Raw genomic sequence first — 23,481 nt, forward strand, 5'->3', positions numbered from 1 at the left:
AGTTGCCAATTACTTATGTCAAATTGCTTGTGCCTAATTGATTACGTCCAATTACTTATGTCTAATTACTTATGTCTAATTGATTACGTCCAATTACTTATGTCTAATTACTTATGTCCAATTACTTATGTCCAATTGAACATGTCTAATTACTTATGTTGATGTATTATTTTTACTATTGTTCATTTTGTCCATGTCTTATTTATGCTATTATCAAATGTTTAGACAGTTTTAGCTAGAGTTTTGCCAGCACCAGTAATTTAGTATTTGTACCAACCTAGTGTTTCCATGTGTCGCTGTGTTACTATATTGATGAGGATAATCATTTTGTAGGATTTCAAGTATGCTAGAGTAAGTTTCCGAGTACTGCCAATTATCTGGTTAATAATAATGATGTCTTAGGTGATAAATTGTTTTAGAAGAGTAGTTTAGGATGTAACCATGATTTATTTTGATTTGTATTTGAATGTTCATCTGGAGGGACATACCACATGCCTACCCCCGTGATAGATAAGGTAAACAAGAGAACCACACCCGCAAGGGCACGTACCTGACGTGACGCGGTTGGCTCCCGCGCGGACCCTTAGCTGTCTGTGTCGTTTCTTCACTTTTCCGTTTCGCGACATAGTCCGTTCTACCCACTTTCATCTTTCCACTATCAACAGAACAACCCTTGAAGGGTCATGCACCACCCGCAAGGGCACGTACCTTACGTGACGCGGCTGGCACCCGCGCGGTCCCTTAGCTGTCTGTGTCGTTTCTTCACTTTTCCGTTTCGCGGCATAGTCCGTTCTACTCACTTTGATCTGTCAACTTTCAACAGACACAAAACTATTCGGCCCAGACTTTGGTCTTCCATCTCGAAGAAGAGTTCATGAGAACAGTGTTCTCTCTGACGACAGCTGATCAGGCAACGTCAGACGCGAACCGCGTCTAGCCCGCAGCTAAACGCCAGTAAGCGGAAGTCTCTGTTCAAAACCTTGAGCCTTCTTTGTTTTCCCATTGTATTTTCCGAAGGAATACCGACTATTGAAGAAGTAGCATTTAACTGTATGACGTGTCCCAGGACACTGCGATACAAGCAAGGATAGACGGAGTTTAAGCAACCAGCTGGGCCCAAGGAGGCCAGCACCATGGTGTTATAGAGACGGCGAGTTTAGTCGCAAAATGTTGAGAGGATGAAGACGGCGAATTTGGTCGCAAAGTAAAGTTAGTCGCAAGATGTTGAGAGGATAAAGACGGCGAATTTGGTCGCAAAGTAAAGTTAGTCGCAAGATGTTGAGAGGATAAAGACGGCGAATTTGGTCGCAAAGTAAAGTTAGTCGCAAGATGTTGAGAGGATAAAGACGGCGAATTTTGGCGCACAGTAAAGTTTTGTTTTAAGTGAGAGAAGTCGTGTTTTAGGAAGAAGTAAGTAGCAGCTATCTTGCAGTCGCAGCATTGTCATGTACACAGTTAAGTAGGCGATAACGTCGTGTCAACGATGCGCCGTGCGCTAAACCTTCATAAAGGAAAAGTCCTTCAGAAATTACGCTCAAATTATATTGTAATCCAATTTCTTACGCTTTCTGTCTCCACTATGGAAATCTCTAGATTCCCTTCGAGTTTTGTTTCTCTCCTTTCGCTAGCAACAGCGTTGACACCCTACGACACAATCTATGTCCCACCTGGACCAAACTGGTGTCACTTTTCTTTGTCACTCTCACTTTATGGTGTTTTGCAAATGTATTGATGTATGAGAAACTTCCTCTCACAATGTAAATGTTATTACACGTAGAGGGTCAGCCCAAAGACGCACTTAACTTTCTTTGTTTACCGATATGGAATATGCAGTAAATTTAATATGATATTTATGTACTTCGCTTTTATATTTTCATGTTTTTATAACAATTATGTTTGGGCTAAAATGGATTTCATAGGAACTTGGTTACGAACCAACTTACTAATGCATAATGTAATTTTAAACAGAACCCACTGTAACAGCTCATCTAGCTTTATGTCACGCGTAATCCCACTTCTATTTAGTTGCATTTGACAGTCGTAGACCCCTCAGCTGCCGCGTGCAGCCCCGACGCCGCGCTGGCCTTGGAAATTATCTGCCGCGCGCCTTTCTGACTTAGCGCGAGATTCGGCCTTGCAGTCAGCTGCCACTCTGACGTAGGCTCCGCGCAGATCTTTAGCAAACGGTTCCCGTTGGAACACCACTTATAACCTTTCATGCCACCACGCCTTACTTAGTATTCGCACCCCTTTAATTATGCTTTTATACCTGAAAGCTCATTCATGATTCCCTTGTCAGCTAACGTTCAAGTTTTACCTAAAAAATCAAATAATCACATCCTAACGTCAATTGATGATTTGCTAAAACATGAAAAAGGACAAATTTCTTACGTTCGCCTGTTGGCACTTAAATGAATGGTAAACAGCCACGAACTAAACTCAACAATAAAGAGAAAACAAGAACCTATCAGGCATGTGCCCTCCCTTAGTTTTAAGAGTGCAATACTAATATTGGAGAAACTAGTGTAGTGTAGTGAAGTGTTCCCTTAGTGATAACTCCCTTTTCAACTGTGTTTTGAAACATGTGGACCTCCCCTCATACCCCCCTGCGCTGAGTTCCAGTGCACGGACCTGGCCACGGCCACGCCCCCTACCCGCCGGCAGCCTGCACGCTGCCCGCTGAGGACAACACACCACGCCGCCTCGTGCCACTCGCCCTCGCCGTGACTCATCAGTGGTGATGTGTTTATATTTTCAACTTATTCCAACAAAAGAAAAAAAAGACATTTTTACCTCAACTTAGCAACAAGAACACCTGACATATTTATCTAATTCACACTGCTATGTTTTGTTCTAATTTTGTTTTGATATTCTATGATATTTTATGATGTTTTGATGTTTTACAATGTTTTGATGTTTTATGATGATTCTGGTATACACACAATATTATTGATGTAAGTCCCTTTGCGACCCCTAGGAGGTCTTTAGAGTCTCTATATCCTCCCATAGATTAAGACCCCTGCCGTCTCCCGTGAGAGCCAATGTTCACTTTCTTTTGCAAGATAAATTTGTTTACATTCAAATAATAATTGCATTGAGCGAATTCACATACGTTCTCCGCTCCCACGGAAGGGGGAGGAATGTAAAGGATGAGCCAGACAATAGGAGATTTTACTTTATTATATGAGCCTCCAACCAGTAACATCATTTTTCCATTGCGGCCAAGCCACGGCCGGCAGCGTTAGCTGCCTGTAAATTCTTTCGTCCCACGGTCTAGTAACAGGAAGTCAGCACCGAGAAAGGGCACCTTGTTCACGCGCCTCTCTCGTGTGCTGACGAGGTAACGCCGTCCCAGGCGTCGCTTAGCAGGCAACGCTCTGGAAAGTTCCATGCCGCCCGCACGGTTTGCTCGGTCCTGACCAATCAGGGTGGAGGAAGCCGCGTGGTGCGTCGAATATACCCGGCCGCCCGTCGCCGGGCCCGCTCTCTTGTATTCTTGCTCACCCGCGAGTCGGATGCGCGCCTTGTAGCATTGAACATCTCCCGCTTCTCCCGGTGCTGCGGCACTGTGGACTTAGTTTAGGCAGACAACCACTTTCGGTAGCTTCGCGAACAATGTTCGCCAAATTGCAGGCTCTGGCTCACCCTCACCTCCCTAGGCCTTTGTAGCCCCTTTTCATCATGCTTTAGCCAATAAATGGCCTTTCTCTAACAATTACTCTATTATTCCATAACGCCCACCGCCTGCCCATACCGTCCATCCTGTACATAATAGTTACCTTTTTAGTTTATTACTTTCTTCTTCAAAATTAGATTCTTCCTGAAAATTTCTCGATAGCAAGTCCTCTTAACGTCGGACACACACAGAATTTACCTGAAGTTCTTAAATATTTTATATAACTGAATCCTGGAAAAAACTGAACGTTAATAACATATCAAATCACTATAGCTTTATACTGAATTTAATCGGAGAAATTAGACTGTGTATTTGTCTACTGCTGTCAGTGCATTCGCACTGAGCGCTCGATCAGCTGTACGTAAGCGTGACGTAGGAAGTAATTGTTTGAGGCGCACAGACTGACTGTCGCTTTGTGTGTGTGCCGCCGCCAAAACACGGCGCGGTATCCTTGTATTCTCTGCGTGTTTACGTGTAACTGATAGTTTCTCAAAAGTATGTCATTCCACAAAAATTTTAACGTCGATATATGATATATTCCCTTACAGCGCCGTGATTTAAGACTTTCTACTTCGACAGTGTTATCATGAATAATTTTGCGAACTCTATATGGACCGTTAGAAAGCAGAAAAAATTTGCGACACAAGCCTTTTCCTTTGTGAGACAAACGATGAGACTTAATTAACGCCTTTTGACCAACTGACAAAGTTTTTAAACGACCAGGACGTTTAGCTGATTTCTCTCTTCTAGCAGCAGCAGATGCAATATTTTGCAGACTCAGTGTAGCCACCTTTCAACACCACAGCATCATCAGCAAACAGCCGCACATTGCTATCCACCCTATCCGAAAGATCATTTATGTAGATAGAAAACAACAGTGGACCTACCACACTTCACACCACACTTTCACAAGTAGTTGATTCTGTAGTGAAATTGAAATTGGTATGTAGCTGTTGTGGGTTGGTATGCACAGAACGTACATTTAACAAGCGAAGTATATCAATAATTTGTACCTTTTACCGACGCCTCGCTCCTTTCACCGAATATTAAAGTCTCATTTGTAATATGTACCCGAATTATCCGTTTATAGTTGCTGGTGACTTCAATCTACGCTCGATAATATTCAAAACAGATGGTAGGAATAAAACATCAAAGTCGTGCCAAATGTTTTCTCCGAAAATTATTCGCACCAGTTACTTCAGGAGCCCACACTGAATGTAAATGGTTCCTGTAACACGCTAAATCTCGTAGTGACAAACGGTCCTGAGCCAATAGAGAGCATCATAATGGATACAGGAGTTACTGCACATACAGTCGTTGTAACGAGACTGAATACCGTAAGGTGTGAATCCACTACAAATAAATTTAAATTATTTTTATTCAAAAATTAATCAACACGCTCTTCTCCCCAAATTGATTCCGTACCTAATCATTAGTTATTCGGTATGAGACGTGGCAGTGATATGTGCATTCAAAGTTGAGTAACAGGAGACACTGTTTGGAACAGAAGACGTATGGAGGTGGTCGTTTGTTTAAGAACGATTGGTGTAAACCACGTGTTGATCAACGTAGTACATCATGAACTGTCTCGATTAAAATTGAGAACTGAGATACGAATTCTAGCGACTGAGCAAAGACAGGGGGCTTCCACTGTCGCGTCGGTTCGTCGGTAATGCTGCAAATGACGCCACGTCATCTCGGCGGGCTTCGGACAGTATTTACGGTAAGTTTTGGACGGCCGGCGTAAGGAAATTTAGAGGCACAAACGAAAAGCTAGACGCAATTTGCGAGGGCAGGCACTCCTTGGCAACCAGCAGATGAATGGGTCCAAGGTAGGATCGGCCAAGGAAAGATACATAGTCAGTCAGAAAAATGCATTTTATAAGAACAAAGAATGAAGTGAGAATGCCGGCCGGAGTGGCCGTGCGGTTCTACGCGCTACAGTCTGGAACCGCGCGACCGCTACGGTCACAGGTTCGAATCCTGCCCCGGGCATGGATGAGTGTGATGTCCTTAGGTTAGTTAGGTTTAATTATTTCTAAGTTCTAGGCGACTGATGACCTCAGAAGTTAAGTCGCATAGTGCTCAGAGCCTAAAAAATGAAGTCAACATTATTTCAGAGAGTGTTCCGAAAGAGTTTGCACTGGATGAATAATTTTTAAGTAAGGCAGAACGTGTCGGAGCCTGACTGAGCTCAGATGGCAGTCCAACTGAGTGGCATCATGAGCTTTGAAAATGTTCGTCTCGTGCTAAATAATTCTGAACACGTTCACTAGTGTAAGCAGTGATTTTAATTCGATTTTTGAAAGGATATTTTTATTGGTAAGTCAAAGAGCAATAGATTAAACTTATGATGTCTCTGGTTTTCTCGGCGTGACTGATTAACAGTAAGCTTACGGGTCTTCATCTGAGTTGTTGCTACCATTTTCTGCACAGTATTTCGATGACGAAATACACTCCTGGAAATTGAAATAAGAACACCGTGAATTCATTGTCCCAGGAAGGGTAAACTTTATTGACACATTCCTGGGGTCAGATACATCACATGATCACACTGACAGAACCACAGGCACATAGACACAGGCAACAGAGCATGCACAATGTCGGCACTAGTACAGTGTATATCCACCTTTCGCAGCAATGCAGGCTGCTATTCTCCCATGGAGACGATCGTAGAGATGCTGGATGTAGTCCTGTGGAACGGCTTGCCATGCCTGTTCCACCTGGCGCCTCAGTTGGACCAGCGTTCGTGCTGGACGTGCAGACCGCGTGAGACGACGCTTCATCCAGTCCCAAACATGCTCAATGGGGGACGGATCCGGAGATCTTGCTGGCCAGGGTAGTTGACTTACACCTTCTAGAGCACGTTTGGTGGCACGGGATACATGCGGACGTGCATTGTCCTGTTGGAACAGCAAGTTCCCTTGCCGGTCTAGGAATGGTAGAACGATGGGTTCGATGACGGTTTGGATGTACCGTGCACTATTCAGTGTCCCCTCGACGATCACCAGTGGTGTACGGCCAGTGTAGGAGATCGCTCCCCACACCATGATGCCGGGTGTTGGCCCTGTGTGCCTCGGTCGTATGCAGTCCTGATTGTGGCGCTCACCTGCACGGCGCCAAACACGCATACGACCATCATTGGCACCAAGGCAGAAGCGACTCTCATCGCTGAAGACGACACGTCTCCATTCGTCCCTCCATTCACGCCTGTCGCGACACCACTGGAGGCGGGCTGCACGATGTTGGGGCGTGAGCGGAAGACGACCTAACGGTGTGCGGGACCGTAGCCCAGCTTCATGGAGACGGTTGCGAATGGTCCTCGCCGATACCCCAGGAGCAACAGTGTCCCTAATTTGCTGGGAAGTGGCAGTGCGGTCCCCTACGGCACTGCGTAGGATCCTACGGTCTTGGCGTGCATCCGTGCGTCGCTGCGGTCCGGTCCCAGGTCGACGGGCACGTGCACCTTCCGCCGACCACTGGCGACAACATCGATGTACTGTGGAGACCTCACGCCCCACGTGTTGAGCAATTCGGCGGTACGTCCACCCGGCCTCCCGCATGCCCACTATACGCCCTCGCTCAAAGTCCGTCAACTGCACATACGGTTCACGTCCACGCTGTCGCGGCATGCTACCAGTGTTAAAGACTGCGATGGAGCTCCGTATGCCACGGCAAACTGGCTGACACTGACGGCGGCGGTGCACAAATGCTGCGCAGCTAGCGCCATTCGACGGCCAACACCGCGGTTCCTGGTGTGTCCGCTGTGCCGTGCGTGTGATCATTGCTTGTACAGCCCTCTCGCAGTGTCCGGAGCAAGTATGGTGGGTCTGACACACCGGTGTCAATGTGTTCTTTTTTCCATTTCCAGGAGTGTATCTGCTTCAGATTCTGCAAGTTTTATTATTTTACGTACTCACTACTTGGACTCTAACCAGCTATTGATGGTCTCACGCCGCTGTTTACAGCCGAAATCGATCTCCGCATTCCAGTCCTCCATTTGAAGCTCTTCTGAGGTACAGAGCACATGCTGATACTTCGTGAAACGCAAATTCCCTCAACGTTTTCCGACTCTGATAGATGTGATAGTCGGCAAGATTTTAATAAATAGATTGCCTGAGCACAAGCGTTATTTAAATTGAAACCTCCATCCCTGTTTATGAGGTTTTCTGACATCTTTATCTCGATAGATCGCTAAGTCATGGCGACCCAGGAATTCTGCGTTTGCTTCGCGATACTGTCGCATCGAGTTCCATTTCGTGATTACACTCGAGGCAGTGCTCAGCGAAAGCAAATTGCTTGCTTGTTTTAGTCGGGTGTGTCGCTGATGTTCTTTGCATCTCTCCTCGACCGTTCTGACAGTATGCTCAACATAAGACCTGCTACATTCGAATGGAGTGCGATACACAACCGGCTTTCGCAGACCTAAATCGTCTTCAACGTTATAAAGAATACTCTATACCTTAGCTGAAGTGGATGCCACGTTTCCGTTGGAGCCTACCGGCTATTCCGGATACTGGGCCAGCATAAGGTAGATAAACGATTTTTGGCTCCTCTTCTCGGTCTCAGCATCAACGCCTTTCACAGGCGTTCATGATTTTCACTGCATCGCCTGTTCAATTTGATTCTCTGACTATCCATTCCTTCATACCACCACTCGTTGGTGAATTCTCCGGCGAGGCTCTGCTTGTCTGAAAGTGTTCGAGCTCTATGGACCAGAGTCTTTAGCATCGAATTTCTTGGTGACGGATGGTCTTGGCTCGAAGAGTGGAGGCAGAGGTTAGTGTGCATGGGTGTTCTAAATGCACTGTGACTCAGGCAACCGTCCGCTCTTCTCTTCTCTTCTAACACGTAGGCGGAACGTAGTTGCCCTCTTTCTCAAGTTCCATCGTGAATATTATTTTACAAGGAATAGACTCCGAATGTTCTACGAACTCTTGAAGCTTTCCCGCTCCAGTAGTCACACCACAAACGAGCACTTTTCGACGAAAACGTCGTAGGTTTCAATTTGGTAGACTCCACTTCCTTTGCTTGATAGTGTTCATGTATAGGATCACCACGATAGGCGACAACCGACCAACCGTAGGCACGCCGTCCGTTTGTTCATAATATTTTCCGTCTTACAGGAAGTTAGCTGATGTCAGAACGTAAGTAAAAAGTTCTGAGAAGCAATCGTCGATCATTTCCGCTATGAGTTCCAAGGAACCAGAAAGAGGAACTATCGTAAAGACAGAGACTACATTGAAACCAGGGGCGAGATACGGAGTGGGCAATGCTCGAATTCCCCGCACTCCCCACCCCCACCTTCACAGCCATAAACTTCTTTTCTTGTTAAGTCACTCACGATAAAATTGCCCAGTATGTAAACATTAACGCTAGAACGGACGGGCGAAAAAACGTAACACGAACGGACGGGCTGGGTCTGACAGACCCACCGTTTTATTTACGTTCCAGAATAAGTAATACTTAAATTTTCAACATCAGTGCTACTATACTTCTTTTACTGTTTATTAATATTTAAATTTACCATACATTTCTTTGAAAATAATGTCGTACTTCTCCAAAAATCTAAAAGTAAAATTATTCAGTATTTAAAAGCGTTCTTGAACATTTAAAACAGTTTTATTTTATTTTTGACAGTCCACGTCCTCACAAGTTATGAAATTAGGATTGTCAAGCACGCTATTACAAAATATTATACATTTTAGTGCATAGCATATGAAACGTCCCCTCAGAAAAATTATACATGATTGTGCTTAAACTGACACACAATATTTTTTAGCGCAACGCAATCTGACTTTCAATAATCCCTACAAAAGAATGGCCCTGACTAACATTAACCTATACCTTTCACAAATCACTTACCTCACAAAAATCTTCGTTACTCGAACTACTGCAATACAGCGAGCGCCACTACTGCCAGCTAAATAAAAGATTCAAACTATGGAAGGCACTAACTACTGATAAGCATAGTTAGAAAATGAAAGATTTTAATAGAGAACAAACAATGTATTTACCTTAATAGTCATAATATATACAGCAGTTCATGACATCCATTCTTACAAATGTACTGCTTCTGATGGACACACCTCCAGATTATCCATTCTCAAAAATCCGCCATCTCACTTCCCCACATCCACCACTGCTGGCGGCTCACCTCCAACTGCGCAACGCTACGCGCTGTTAACATCCAGCTGCCCAACACTACAATACCCAACAACAATGCAAACCAGCCACAGACTGCACACAGCACAGCCAGTGATTTTCATACAGAGCGCTACGTGGAGTTACCAATAAAAAAACCAATACAGCCTACTTACACATAATCTAATAAAAAATGGTTTCCCTTGTTACTATATACATATTACTGATGTGTATTTTCTGCACAATCTTCACATAACTTTACAGAATGGGAGAGACGCAGCCACTTTCCACAAATTTTACAAAAATATTTTGTTTTATTGTCTTTGCATTTATAACAACGACCTCGTTTTCCTTCTGGAACAACTTCCTTGTCAATGGTAATCCCAGACAGAAGTGCTGCCATCTGTCGAATGTTGCTCGGGAGATTCTTCTGGTTAGCTCTTTGTGCCATGTGTGGTTTTATGAGTTCTTAACCGAGTTGCTTGAGAAATATCCTTCTTGAAATATCCAGTCCTGTGTTTGCTTTGCATACCACGAATGCATTTATACCAGCAATGTTCAAAATGGCATAAAACATGCACAATGGCCAGCGTCTTGATAACCTTTCAATGTTATATTCTGTACACATGGCATCAACCACGTCCACTCCACTCTTTGTTGAATTGTAGAATGTCATAATTTCTGGCTTCTTCATATTACTGGTTTCTTCATCGATTTTATTGTTTGTAGGCGTTGAAGACAGCAAAATTATACATTTATTTTTCTTTGGCACATATGACACCAGTGTGAAATTGTCGCAAAATGCGAATATGGACTAACGTATTTCTCTTTTCTTGCGAGGCAAGGATTCCAATGGAATTTCTCTTTTATATTTGCACAGTGTCCCAACGAGTGAGCAGTTTTCTTGCAAGAGTGCAGCTTGTGAACCAGTTGTCAAGGGTAATATTCCTTCCTGTTCCCTTCACTGGCTCCACAAGTCTGAGCACAACATCGTCAGCTGCGTTACTCACATGGAAGAAACCTGGAGGTTGTTGCCCTACACACACTTCCAAGTTTTTTACGTAGTACGTTTTTACATCTGCCAAGATAAATATTTTGAGCCCATACTTTCCGCGTTTTGAAGGAATGAACATTCAGAAAGAACAACGTCCCTCAAAAGATAGTAACATCTCGTCCACTGTAAGGTATTCACTTGTTGTGTAATGCCTTGTGCAGTTTTTTGTGAATCCTTCGATAACATCACGTACAGGGGCCACTTCATCACTTTTTTTACGTTCCTCTCTTGTGCGAATATTATCTAACCTAACACAGAAGAAAATGAAATCTTCGCAGTGACATACTTGGAGAGGAGATTTCTGTCCCTGTGCCACAAGTGTCCCAAAGTTCTTCCATATTCATTTTGCCTCCGTGAAGAACGCCAGAAATGTACACAAGACCCAAGAATGCCTGGAACTCCTCTTTTTCCAAGTTCCTTGCAGTATTTGAGTCACTTTTATAAAGTGGTTTTACGTGATCTATGTAAGTATTTGAGCTCTCTATTATCAAATCGAGCAAATTGTCGTCACTGAACAGCTTCCAGGCCTCGACAATGTTGTTAGCATTTCTGGCTCCCCCACTGACACCAGGCAAATGCGTAATTATATTGTGTGATCTGGTACGTACATTTTGGTTGGGAACCTTTTTCTGCCATTTAGTTCGTCCATCTCTCGACAAAAAGTAAGGTGATGATTCACTAGAAGAGGGACCGAAACCAACCACACCAGTTGATACAGAATCTAGAGATGTATTAGCGAGTGTACTAACGTTTCTCGCAGGAACAACGATGTTTTCTTCGCTATCCAGCTGTTCGTCGCTCATTTCGCTTTCTGTGTTGTGGTGATTTTTGGGAATAAAATCAGGATCTACATCCGAGTCATCATTATCACTTTCTAATAACAGTTTTTCAATTTCTTAATCACTTAGAGGACGCTGCCAGGGCATTTTCGAGCTGTTTTATTGCTCGCAGTCAGTATAACAAGAAGTGTGCATAAGGAGAAAAAGCTAACGTCAACAGGCGGGGTGCTTCAGGTTGGATCCCTGAAAGTGCTATCTAATACGAGTGCATAACCGTGTCGAATCGTTACAGTCCCTGCACCGCTTAACAACGCTGGTATACCTGCCATTTTGGCGCTGGTGCCTTAGTAGCTATTACCCCAGGATAGCTGGGTGCTTCAGGTTGGATCCCTGAAAGTGCTACCCAATACGAGTGCATAACCGTGTCGTATCGTTATAGTCCCTGCACCGCTTAACAACGCTGGTATACCTGCCATTTCGGCGCTGGTGCCTTAGTAGCCATTACCCCAGGATAGCTGGCTGCTTCAGGTTGGATTCCTGAAAGTGCTACCTAATACGAGTGCATAACCGTTTCGTATCGTTATAGTCCCTGCACCGCTTAACAACGCTGGTATACCTGCCATTTCGGCGCTGGTGCCTTAGTAGCTATTACCCCAGGATAGCTGGGTGCTTCAGGTTGGATCCCTGAAAGTGCTACCTAATACGAGTGCATAACCGTGTCGTATCGTTATAGTCCCTGCACCGCTTAACAACGCTGGTATACCTGCCATTTCGGCGCTGGTGCCTTAGTAGCTAGGATAGCTGGGTGCTTCAGGTTGGATCCCTGAAAGTGCTACCTAATACGAGTGCATAACCGTGTCGTATCGTTATAGTCCCTGCACCGCTTAACAACGCTGGTATACCTGCCATTTCGGCGCTGGTGCCTTAGTAGCTATTACCCCAGGATAACTGGGTGCTTCAGGTTGGATCCCTGAAAGTGCTACCTAATACGAGTGCATAACCGTGTCGTATCGTTATAGTCCCTGCACCGCTTAACAACGCTGGTATACCTGCCATTTCGGCGCTGGTGCCTTAGTAGCTAGGATAGCTGGGTGCTTCAGGTTGGATCCCTGAAAGTGCTACCTAATACAAGTGCATAACCGTGTCGTATCGTTATAGTCCCTGCACCGCTTAACAACGCTGGTATACCTGCCATTTCGGCGCTGGTGCCTTAGTAGCTAGGATAGCTGGGTGCTTCAGGTTGGATCCCTGAAAGTGCTACCTAATACGAGTGCATAACCGTGTCGTATCGTTATAGTCCCTGCACCGCTTAACAACGCTGGTATACCTGCCGTTCCGGCGCTGGTGCCTTAGTAGCTAGGATAGCTGGGTGCTTCAGGTTGGATCCCTGAAAGTGCTACCTAATACGAGTGCATAACCGTGTCGTATCGTTATAGTCCCTGCACCGCTTAACAACGCTGGTATACCTGCCATTTCGGCGCTGGTGCCTTAGTAGCTAGGATAGCTGGGTGCTTCAGGTTGGATCCCTGAAAGTGCTACCTAATACGAGTGCATAACCGTGTCGTATCGTTATAGTCCCTGCACCGCTTAACAACGCTGGTATACCTGCCATTTCGGCGCTGGTGCCTTAGTAGCTAGGATAGCTGGGTGCTTCAGGTTGGATCCCTGAAAGTGCTACCTAATACGAGTGCATAACCGTGTCGTATCGTTATAGTCCCTGCACCGCTTAACAACGCTGGTATACCTGCCATTTCGGCGCTGGTGCCTTAGTAGCTAGGATAGCTGGGTGCTTCAGGTTGGATCCCTGAAAGTGCTACCTAATACGAGTGCATAACCGTGTCGTATCGTTATAGTCCCTGCACCGCTTAACAACGCTGGTATACCTGCCATTTCGGCGCTGGTGCCTTAGTAGCTAGGATAGCTGGGTGCTTCAGGTTGGATCCCTGAAAGTGCTACCTAATACGAGTGCATAACCGTGTCGTATCGTTATAGTCCCTGCACCGCTTAACAACGCTGGTATACCTGCCATTTCGGCGCTGGTGCCTTAGTAGCTAGGATAGCTGGGTGCTTCAGGTTGGATCCCTGAAAGTGCTACCTAATACGAGTGCATAACCGTGTCGTATCGTTATAGTCCCTGCACCGCTTAACAACGCTGGTATACCTGCCATTTCGGCGCTGGTGCCTTAGTAGCTAGGATAGCTGGGTGCTTCAGGTTGGATCCCTGAAAGTGCTACCTAATACGAGTGCATAACCGTGTCGTATCGTTATAGTCCCTGCACCGCTTAACAACGCTGGTATACCTGCCATTTCGGCGCTGGTGCCTTAGTAGCTAGGATAGCTGGGTGCTTCAGGTTGGATCCCTGAAAGTGCTACCTAATACGAGTGCATAACCGTGTCGTATCGTTATAGTCCCTGCACCGCTTAACAACGCTGGTATACCTGCCATTTCGGCGCTGGTGCCTTAGTAGCTAGGATAGCTGGGTGCTTCAGGTTGGATCCCTGAAAGTGCTACCTAATACGAGTGCATAACCGTGTCGTATCGTTATAGTCCCTGCACCACTTAACAACGCTGGTATACCTGCCATTTCGGCGCTGGTGCCTTAGTAGCTAGGATAGCTGGGTGCTTCAGGTTGGATCCCTGAAAGTACTATCTAATACGAGTGCATAACCGTGTCGTATCGTTATAGTGCCTGCACCGCTTAACAACGCTGGTATACCTGCCATTTCGGCGCTGGTGCCTTAGTAGCTAGGATAGCTGGGTGCTTCAGGTTGGATCCCTGAAAGTGCTACCTAATACGAGTGCATAACCGTGTCGTATCGTTATAGTCCCTGCACCGCTTAACAACGCTGGTATACCTGCCATTTCGGCGCTGGTGCCTTAGTAGCTAGGATAGCTGGGTGCTTCAGGTTGGATCCCTGAAAGTGCTACCTAATACGAGTGCATAACCGTGTCGTATCGTTATAGTCCCTGCACCGCTTAACAACGCTGGTATACCTGCCATTTCGGCGCTGGTGCCTTAGTAGCTAGGATAGCTGGGTGCTTCAGGTTGGATCCCTGAAAGTGCTACCTAATACGAGTGCATAACCGTGTCGTATCGTTATAGTCCCTGCACCGCTTAACAACGCTGGTATACCTGCCATTTCGGCGCTGGTGCCTTAGTAGCTAGGATAGCTGGGTGCTTCAGGTTGGATCCCTGAAAGTGCTACCTAATACGAGTGCATAACCGTGTCGTATCGTTATAGTCCCTGCACCGCTTAACAACGCTGGTATACCTGCCATTTCGGCGCTGGTGCCTTAGTAGCTAGGATAGCTGGGTGCTTCAGGTTGGATCCCTGAAAGTGCTACCTAATACGAGTGCATAACCGTGTCGTATCGTTATAGTCCCTGCACCGCTTAACAACGCTGGTATACCTGCCATTTCGGCGCTGGTGCCTTAGTAGCTAGGATAGCTGGGTGCTTCAGGTTGGATCCCTGAAAGTGCTACCTAATACGAGTGCATAACCGTGTCGTATCGTTATAGTCCCTGCACCGCTTAACAACGCTGGTATACCTGCCATTTCGGCGCTGGTGCCTTAGTAGCTAGGATAGCTGGGTGCTTCAGGTTGGATCCCTGAAAGTGCTACCTAATACGAGTGCATAACCGTGTCGTATCGTTATAGTCCCTGCACCGCTTAACAACGCTGGTATACCTGCCATTTCGGCGCTGGTGCCTTAGTAGCTAGGATAGCTGGGTGCTTCAGGTTGGATCCCTGAAAGTGCTACCTAATACGAGTGCATAACCGTGTCGTATCGTTATAGTCCCTGCACCGCTTAACAACGCTGGTATACCTGCCATTTCGGCGCTGGTGCCTTAGTAGCTAGGATAGCTGGGTGCATCAGGTTGGATCCCTGAAAGTGCTACCTAATACGAGTGCATAACCGTGTCGTATCGTTATAGTGCCTGCACCGCTTAACAACGCTGGTATACCTGCCATTTCGGCGCTGGTGCCTTAGTAGCTAGGATAGCTGGGTGCTTCAGGTTGGATCCCTGAAAGTGCTACCTAATACGAGTGCATAACCGTGTCGTATCGTTATAGTCCCTGCACCGCTTAACAACGCTGGTATACCTGCCATTTCGGCGCTGGTGCCTTAGTAGCTAGGATAGCTGGGTGCTTCAGGTTGGATCCCTGAAAGTGCTACCTAATACGAGTGCATAACCGTGTCGTATCGTTATAGTCCCTGCACCGCTTAACAACGCTGGTATACCTGCCATTTCGGCGCTGGTGCCTTAGTAGCTAGGATAGCTGGGTGCTTCAGGTTGGATCCCTGAAAGTGCTACCTAATACGAGTGCATAACCGTGTCGTATCGTTATAGTCCCTGCACCGCTTAACAACGCTGGTATACCTGCCATTTCGGCGCTGGTGCCTTAGTAGCTAGGATAGCTGGGTGCTTCAGGTTGGATCCCTGAAAGTGCTACCTAATACGAGTGCATAACCGTGTCGTATCGTTATAGTCCCTGCACCGCTTAACAACGCTGGTATACCTGCCATTTCGGCGCTGGTGCCTTAGTAGCTAGGATAGCTGGGTGCTTCAGGTTGGATCCCTGAAAGTGCTACCTAATACGAGTGCATAACCGTGTCGTATCGTTATAGTCCCTGCACCGCTTAACAACGCTGGTATACCTGCCATTTCGGCGCTGGTGCCTTAGTAGCTAGGATAGCTGGGTGCTTCAGGTTGGATCCCTGAAAGTGCTACCTAATACGAGTGCATAACCGTGTCGTATCGTTATAGTCCCTGCACCGCTTAACAACGCTGGTATACCTGCCATTTCGGCGCTGGTGCCTTAGTAGCTAGGATAGCTGGGTGCTTCAGGTTGGATCCCTGAAAGTGCTACCTAATACGAGTGCATAACCGTGTCGTATCGTTATAGTCCCTGCACCGCTTAACAACGCTGGTATACCTGCCATTTCGGCGCTGGTGCCTTAGTAGCTAGGATAGCTGGGTGCTTCAGGTTGGATCCCTGAAAGTGCTACCTAATACGAGTGCATAACCGTGTCGTATCGTTATAGTCCCTGCACCGCTTAACAACGCTGGTATACCTGCCATTTCGGCGCTGGTGCCTTAGTAGCTAGGATAGCTGGGTGCTTCAGGTTGGATCCCTGAAAGTGCTACCTAATACGAGTGCATAACCGTGTCGTATCGTTATAGTCCCTGCACCGCTTAACAACGCTGGTATACCTGCCATTTCGGCGCTGGTGCCTTAGTAGCTAGGATAGCTGGGTGCTTCAGGTTGGATCCCTGAAAGTGCTACCTAATACGAGTGCATAACCGTGTCGTATCGTTATAGTCCCTGCACCGCTTAACAACGCTGGTATACCTGCCATTTCGGCGCTGGTGCCTTAGTAGCTAGGATAGCTGGGTGCTTCAGGTTGGATCCCTGAAAGTGCTACCTAATACGAGTGCATAACCGTGTCGTATCGTTATAGTCCCTGCACCGCTTAACAACGCTGGTATACCTGCCATTTCGGCGCTGGTGCCTTAGTAGCTAGGATAGCTGGGTGCTTCAGGTTGGATCCCTGAAAGTGCTACCTAATACGAGTGCATAACCGTGTCGTATCGTTATAGTCCCTGCACCGCTTAACAACGCTGGTATACCTGCCATTTCGGCGCTGGTGCCTTAGTAGCTAGGATAGCTGGGTGCTTCAGGTTGGATCCCTGAAAGTGCTACCTAATACGAGTGCATAACCGTGTCGTATCGTTATAGTCCCTGCACCGCTTAACAACGCTGGTATACCTGCCATTTCGGCGCTGGTGCCTTAGTAGCTAGGATAGCTGGGTGCTTCAGGTTGGATCCCTGAAAGTGCTACCTAATACGAGTGCATAACCGTGTCGTATCGTTATAGTCCCTGCACCGCTTAACAACGCTGGTATACCTGCCATTTCGGCGCTGGTGCCTTAGTAGCTAGGATAGCTGGGTGCTTCAGGTTGGATCCCTGAAAGTGCTACCTAATACGAGTGCATAACCGTGTCGTATCGTTATAGTCCCTGCACCGCTTAACAACGCTGGTATACCTGCCATTTCGGCGCTGGTGCCTTAGTAGCTAGGATAGCTGGGTGCTTCAGGTTGGATCCCTGAAAGTGCTACCTAATACGAGTGCATAACCGTGTCGTATCGTTATAGTCCCTGCACCGCTTAACAACGCTGGTATACCTGCCATTTCGGCGCTGGTGCCTTAGTAGCTAGGATAGCTGGGTGCTTCAGGTTGGATCCCTGAAAGTGCTACCTAATACGAGTGCATAACCGTGTCGTATCGTTATAGTCCCTGCACCGCTTAACAACGCTGGTATACCTGCCATTTCGGCGCTGGTGCCTTAGTAGCTAGGATAGCTGGGTGCTTCAGGTTGGATCCCTGAAAGTGCTACCTAATACGAGTGCATAACCGTGTCGTATCGTTATAGTCCCTGCACCGCTTAACAACGCTGGTATACCTGCCATTTCGGCGCTGGTGCCTTAGTAGCTAGGATAGCTGGGTGCTTCAGGTTGGATCCCTGAAAGTGCTACCTAATACGAGTGCATAACCGTGTCGTATCGTTATAGTCCCTGCACCGCTTAACAACGCTGGTATACCTGCCATTTCGGCGCTGGTGCCTTAGTAGCTAGGATAGCTGGGTGCTTCAGGTTGGATCCCTGAAAGTGCTACCTAATACGAGTGCATAACCGTGTCGTATCGTTATAGTCCCTGCACCGCTTAACAACGCTGGTATACCTGCCATTTCGGCGCTGGTGCCTTAGTAGCTAGGATAGCTGGGTGCTTCAGGTTGGATCCCTGAAAGTGCTACCTAATACGAGTGCATAACCGTGTCGTATCGTTATAGTCCCTGCACCGCTTAACAACGCTGGTATACCTGCCATTTCGGCGCTGGTGCCTTAGTAGCTAGGATAGCTGGGTGCTTCAGGTTGGATCCCTGAAAGTGCTACCTAATACGAGTGCATAACCGTGTCGTATCGTTATAGTCCCTGCACCGCTTAACAACGCTGGTATACCTGCCATTTCGGCGCTGGTGCCTTAGTAGCTAGGATAGCTGGGTGCTTCAGGTTGGATCCCTGAAAGTGCTACCTAATACGAGTGCATAACCGTGTCGTATCGTTATAGTCCCTGCACCGCTTAACAACGCTGGTATACCTGCCATTTCGGCGCTGGTGCCTTAGTAGCTAGGATAGCTGGGTGCTTCAGGTTGGATCCCTGAAAGTGCTACCTAATACGAGTGCATAACCGTGTCGTATCGTTATAGTCCCTGCACCGCTTAACAACGCTGGTATACCTGCCATTTCGGCGCTGGTGCCTTAGTAGCTAGGATAGCTGGGTGCTTCAGGTTGGATCCCTGAAAGTGCTACCTAATACGAGTGCATAACCGTGTCGTATCGTTATAGTGCCCTGCACCGCTTAACAACGCTGGTATACCTGCCATTTCGGCGCTGGTGCCTTAGTAGCTAGGATAGCTGGGTGCTTCAGGTTGGATCCCTGAAAGTGCTACCTAATACGAGTGCATAACCGTGTCGTATCGTTATAGTCCCTGCACCGCTTAACAACGCTGGTATACCTGCCATTTCGGCGCTGGTGCCTTAGTAGCTAGGATAGCTGGGTGCTTCAGGTTGGATCCCTGAAAGTGCTACCTAATACGAGTGCATAACCGTGTCGTATCGTTATAGTCCCTGCACCGCTTAACAACGCTGGTATACCTGCCATTTCGGCGCTGGTGCCTTAGTAGCTAGGATAGCTGGGTGCTTCAGGTTGGATCCCTGAAAGTGCTACCTAATACGAGTGCATAACCGTGTCGTATCGTTATAGTCCCTGCACCGCTTAACAACGCTGGTATACCTGCCATTTCGGCGCTGGTGCCTTAGTAGCTAGGATAGCTGGGTGCTTCAGGTTGGATCCCTGAAAGTGCTACCTAATACGAGTGCATAACCGTGTCGTATCGTTATAGTCCCTGCACCGCTTAACAACGCTGGTATACCTGCCATTTCGGCGCTGGTGCCTTAGTAGCTAGGATAGCTGGGTGCTTCAGGTTGGATCCCTGAAAGTGCTACCTAATACGAGTGCATAACCGTGTCGTATCGTTATAGTCCCTGCACCGCTTAACAACGCTGGTATACCTGCCATTTCGGCGCTGGTGCCTTAGTAGCTAGGATAGCTGGGTGCTTCAGGTTGGATCCCTGAAAGTGCTACCTAATACGAGTGCATAACCGTGTCGTATCGTTATAGTGCCTGCACCGCTTAACAACGCTGGTATACCTGCCATTTCGGCGCTGGTGAATTAGTAGCTAGGATAGCTGGGTGCTTCAGGTTGGATCCCTGAAAGTGCTACCTAATACGAGTGCATAACCGTGTCGTATCGTTATAGTCCCTGCACCGCTTAACAACGCTGGTATACCTGCCATTTCGGCGCTGGTGCCTTAGTAGCTAGGATAGCTGGGTGCTTCAGGTTGGATCCCTGAAAGTGCTACCTAATACGAGTGCATAACCGTGTCGTATCGTTATAGTCCCTGCATCGCTTAACAACGCTGGTATACCTGCCATTTCGGCGCTGGTGCCTTAGTAGCTAGGATAGCTGGGTGCTTCAGGTTGGATCCCTGAAAGTGCTACCTAATACGAGTGCATAACCGTGTCGTATCGTTATAGCCCCTGCACCGCTTAACAACGCTGGTATACCTGCCATTTCAGCGCTGGTGCCTTAGTAGCTAGGATAGCTGGGTGCTTCAGGTTGGATCCCTGAAAGTGCTACCTAATACGAGTGCATAACCGTGTCGTATCGTTATAGTCCCTGCACCGCTTAACAACGCTGGTATACCTGCCATTTCGGCGCTGGTGCCTTAGTAGCTAGGATAGCTGGGTGCTTCAGGTTGGATCCCTGAAAGTGCTACCTAATACGAGTGCATAACCGTGTCGTATCGTTATAGTCCCTGCACCGCTTAACAACGCTGGTATACCTGCCATTTCGGCGCTGGTGCCTTAGTAGCTATTACCCCAGGATAGCTGGGTGCTTCAGGTTGGATCCCTGAAAGTGCTACCTATTACGAGTGCATAACCGTGTCGTATCGCTATAGTCCCTGCACCGCTTAACAACTCTGGTATACCTGCCATTTCGGCGCTGGTGCCTTAGTAGCTATTACCCCAGGATAGCTGGGTGCTTCAGGTTGGATCCCTGAAAGTGTTACCTAATACGAGTGCATAACCGTGTCGTATCGTTATAGTCCCTGCACCGCTTAACAACGCTGGTATACCTGCCATTTCGGCGCTGGTGCCTTAGTAGCTAGGATAGCTGGGTGCTTCAGGTTGGATCCCTGAAAGTGCTACCTAATAGGAGTGCATAACCGTGTCGTATCGTTATAGTCCCTGCACCGCTTAACAACGCTGGTATACCTGCCATTTCGGCGCTGGTGCCTTAGTAGCTATTACCCCAGGATAGCTGGGTGCTTCAGGTTGGATCCCTGAAAGTGCTACCTATTACGAGTGCATAACCGTGTCGTATCGCTATAGTCCCTGCACCGCTTAACAACTCTGGTATACCTGCCATTTCGGCGCTGGTGCCTTAGTAGCTATTACCCCAGGATAGCTGGGTGCTTCAGGTTGGATCCCTGAAAGTGTTACCTAATACAAGTGCATAACCGTGTCGTATCGTTATAGTCCCTGCACCGCTTAACAACGCTGGTATACCTGCCATTTCGGCGCTGGTGCCTTAGTAGCTAGGATAGCTGGGTGCTTCAGGTTGGATCCCTGAAAGTGCTACCTAATACGAGTGCATAACCGTGTCGTATCGTTATAGTCCCTGCACCGCTTAACAACGCTGGTATACCTGCCATTTCGGCGCTGGTGCCTTAGTAGCTATTACCCCAGGATAGCTGGGTGCTTCAGGTTGGATCCCTGAAAGTGCTACCTATTACGAGTGCATAACCGTGTCGTATCGCTATAGTCCCTGCACCGCTTAACAACTCTGGTATACCTGCCATTTCGGCGCTGGTGCCTTAGTAGCTATTACCCCAGGATAGCTGGGTGCTTCAGGTTGGATCCCTGAAAGTGTTACCTAATACGAGTGCATAACCGTGTCGTATCGTTATAGTCCCTGCACCGCTTAACAACGCTGGTATACCTGCCATTTCGGCGCTGGTGCCTTAGTAGCTAGGATAGCTGGGTGCTTCAGGTTGGATCCCTGAAAGTGCTACCTAATACGAGTGCATAACCGTGTCGTATCGTTATAGTCCCTGCACCGCTTAACAACTCTGGTATACCTGCCATTTCGGCGCTGGTGCCTTAGTAGCTAGGATAGCTGGGTGCTTCAGGTTGGATCCCTGAAAGTGCTACCTAATATGAGTGCATAACCGTGTCGTATCGTTATAGTCCCTGCACCGCTTAACAACGCTGGTATACCTGCCATTTCGGCGCTGGTGCCTTAGTAGCTAGGATAGCTGGGTGCTTCAGGTTGGATCCCTGAAAGTGCTACCTAATACGAGTGCATAACCGTGTCGTATCGTTATAGTCCCTGCACCGCTTAACAACGCTGGTATACCTGCCATTTCGGCGCTGGTGCCTTAGTAGCTAGGATAGCTGGGTGCTTCAGGTTGGATCCCTGAAAGTGCTACCTAATACGAGTGCATAACCGTGTCGTATCGTTATAGTCACTGCACCGCTTAACAACGCTGGTATACCTGCCATTTCGGCGCTGGTGCCTTAGTAGCTAGGATAGCTGGGTGCTTCAGGTTGGATCCCTGAAAGTGCTACCTAATACGAGTGCATAACCGTGTCGTATCGTTATAGTCCCTGCACCGCTTAACAACGCTGGTATACCTGCCATTTCGGCGCTGGTGCCTTAGTAGCTAGGATAGCTGGGTGCTTCAGGTTGGATCCCTGAAAGTGCTACCTAATACGAGTGCATAACCGTGTCGTATCGTTATAGTCCCTGCACCGCTTAACAACGCTGGTATACCTGCCATTTCGGCGCTGGTGCCTTAGTAGCTAGGATAGCTGGGTGCTTCAGGTTGGATCCCTGAAAGTGCTACCTAATACGAGTGCATAACCGTGTCGTATCGTTATAGTCCCTGCACCGCTTAACAACGCTGGTATACCTGCCATTTCGGCGCTGGTGCCTTAGTAGCTAGGATAGCTGGGTGCTTCAGGTTGGATCCCTGAAAGTGCTACCTAATACGAGTGCATAACCGTGTCGTATCGCTATAGTCCCTGCACCGCTTAACAACTCTGGTATACCTGCCATTTCGGCGCTGGTGCCTTAGTAGCTATTACCCCAGGATAGCTGGGTGCTTCAGGTTGGATCCCTGAAAGTGCTACCTAATACGAGTGCATAACCGTGTCGTATCGTTATAGTCCCTGCACCGCTTAACAACGCTGGTATACCTGCCATTTCGGCGCTGGTGCCTTAGTAGCTAGGATAGCTGGGTGCTTCAGGTTGGATCCCTGAAAGTGCTACCTAATACGAGTGCATAACCGTGTCGTATCGTTATAGTCCCTGCACCGCTTAACAACGCTGGTATACCTGCCATTTCGGCGCTGGTGCCTTAGTAGCTATTACCCCAGGATAGCTGGGTGCTTCAGGTTGGATCCCTGAAAGTGCTACCTATTACGAGTGCATAACCGTGTCGTATCGCTATAGTCCCTGCACCGCTTAACAACTCTGGTATACCTGCCATTTCAGCGCTGGTGCCTTAGTAGCTATTACCCCAGGATAGCTGGGTGCTTCAGGTTGGATCCCTGAAAGTGTTACCTAATACGAGTGCATAACCGTGTCGTATCGTTATAGTCCCTGCACCGCTTAACAACGCTGGTATACCTG

The sequence above is a fragment of the Schistocerca serialis genome, chromosome 7, assembly GCF_023864345.2.
Source record: "Schistocerca serialis cubense isolate TAMUIC-IGC-003099 chromosome 7, iqSchSeri2.2, whole genome shotgun sequence".
NCBI lineage: Eukaryota > Metazoa > Arthropoda > Insecta > Orthoptera > Acrididae > Schistocerca > Schistocerca serialis.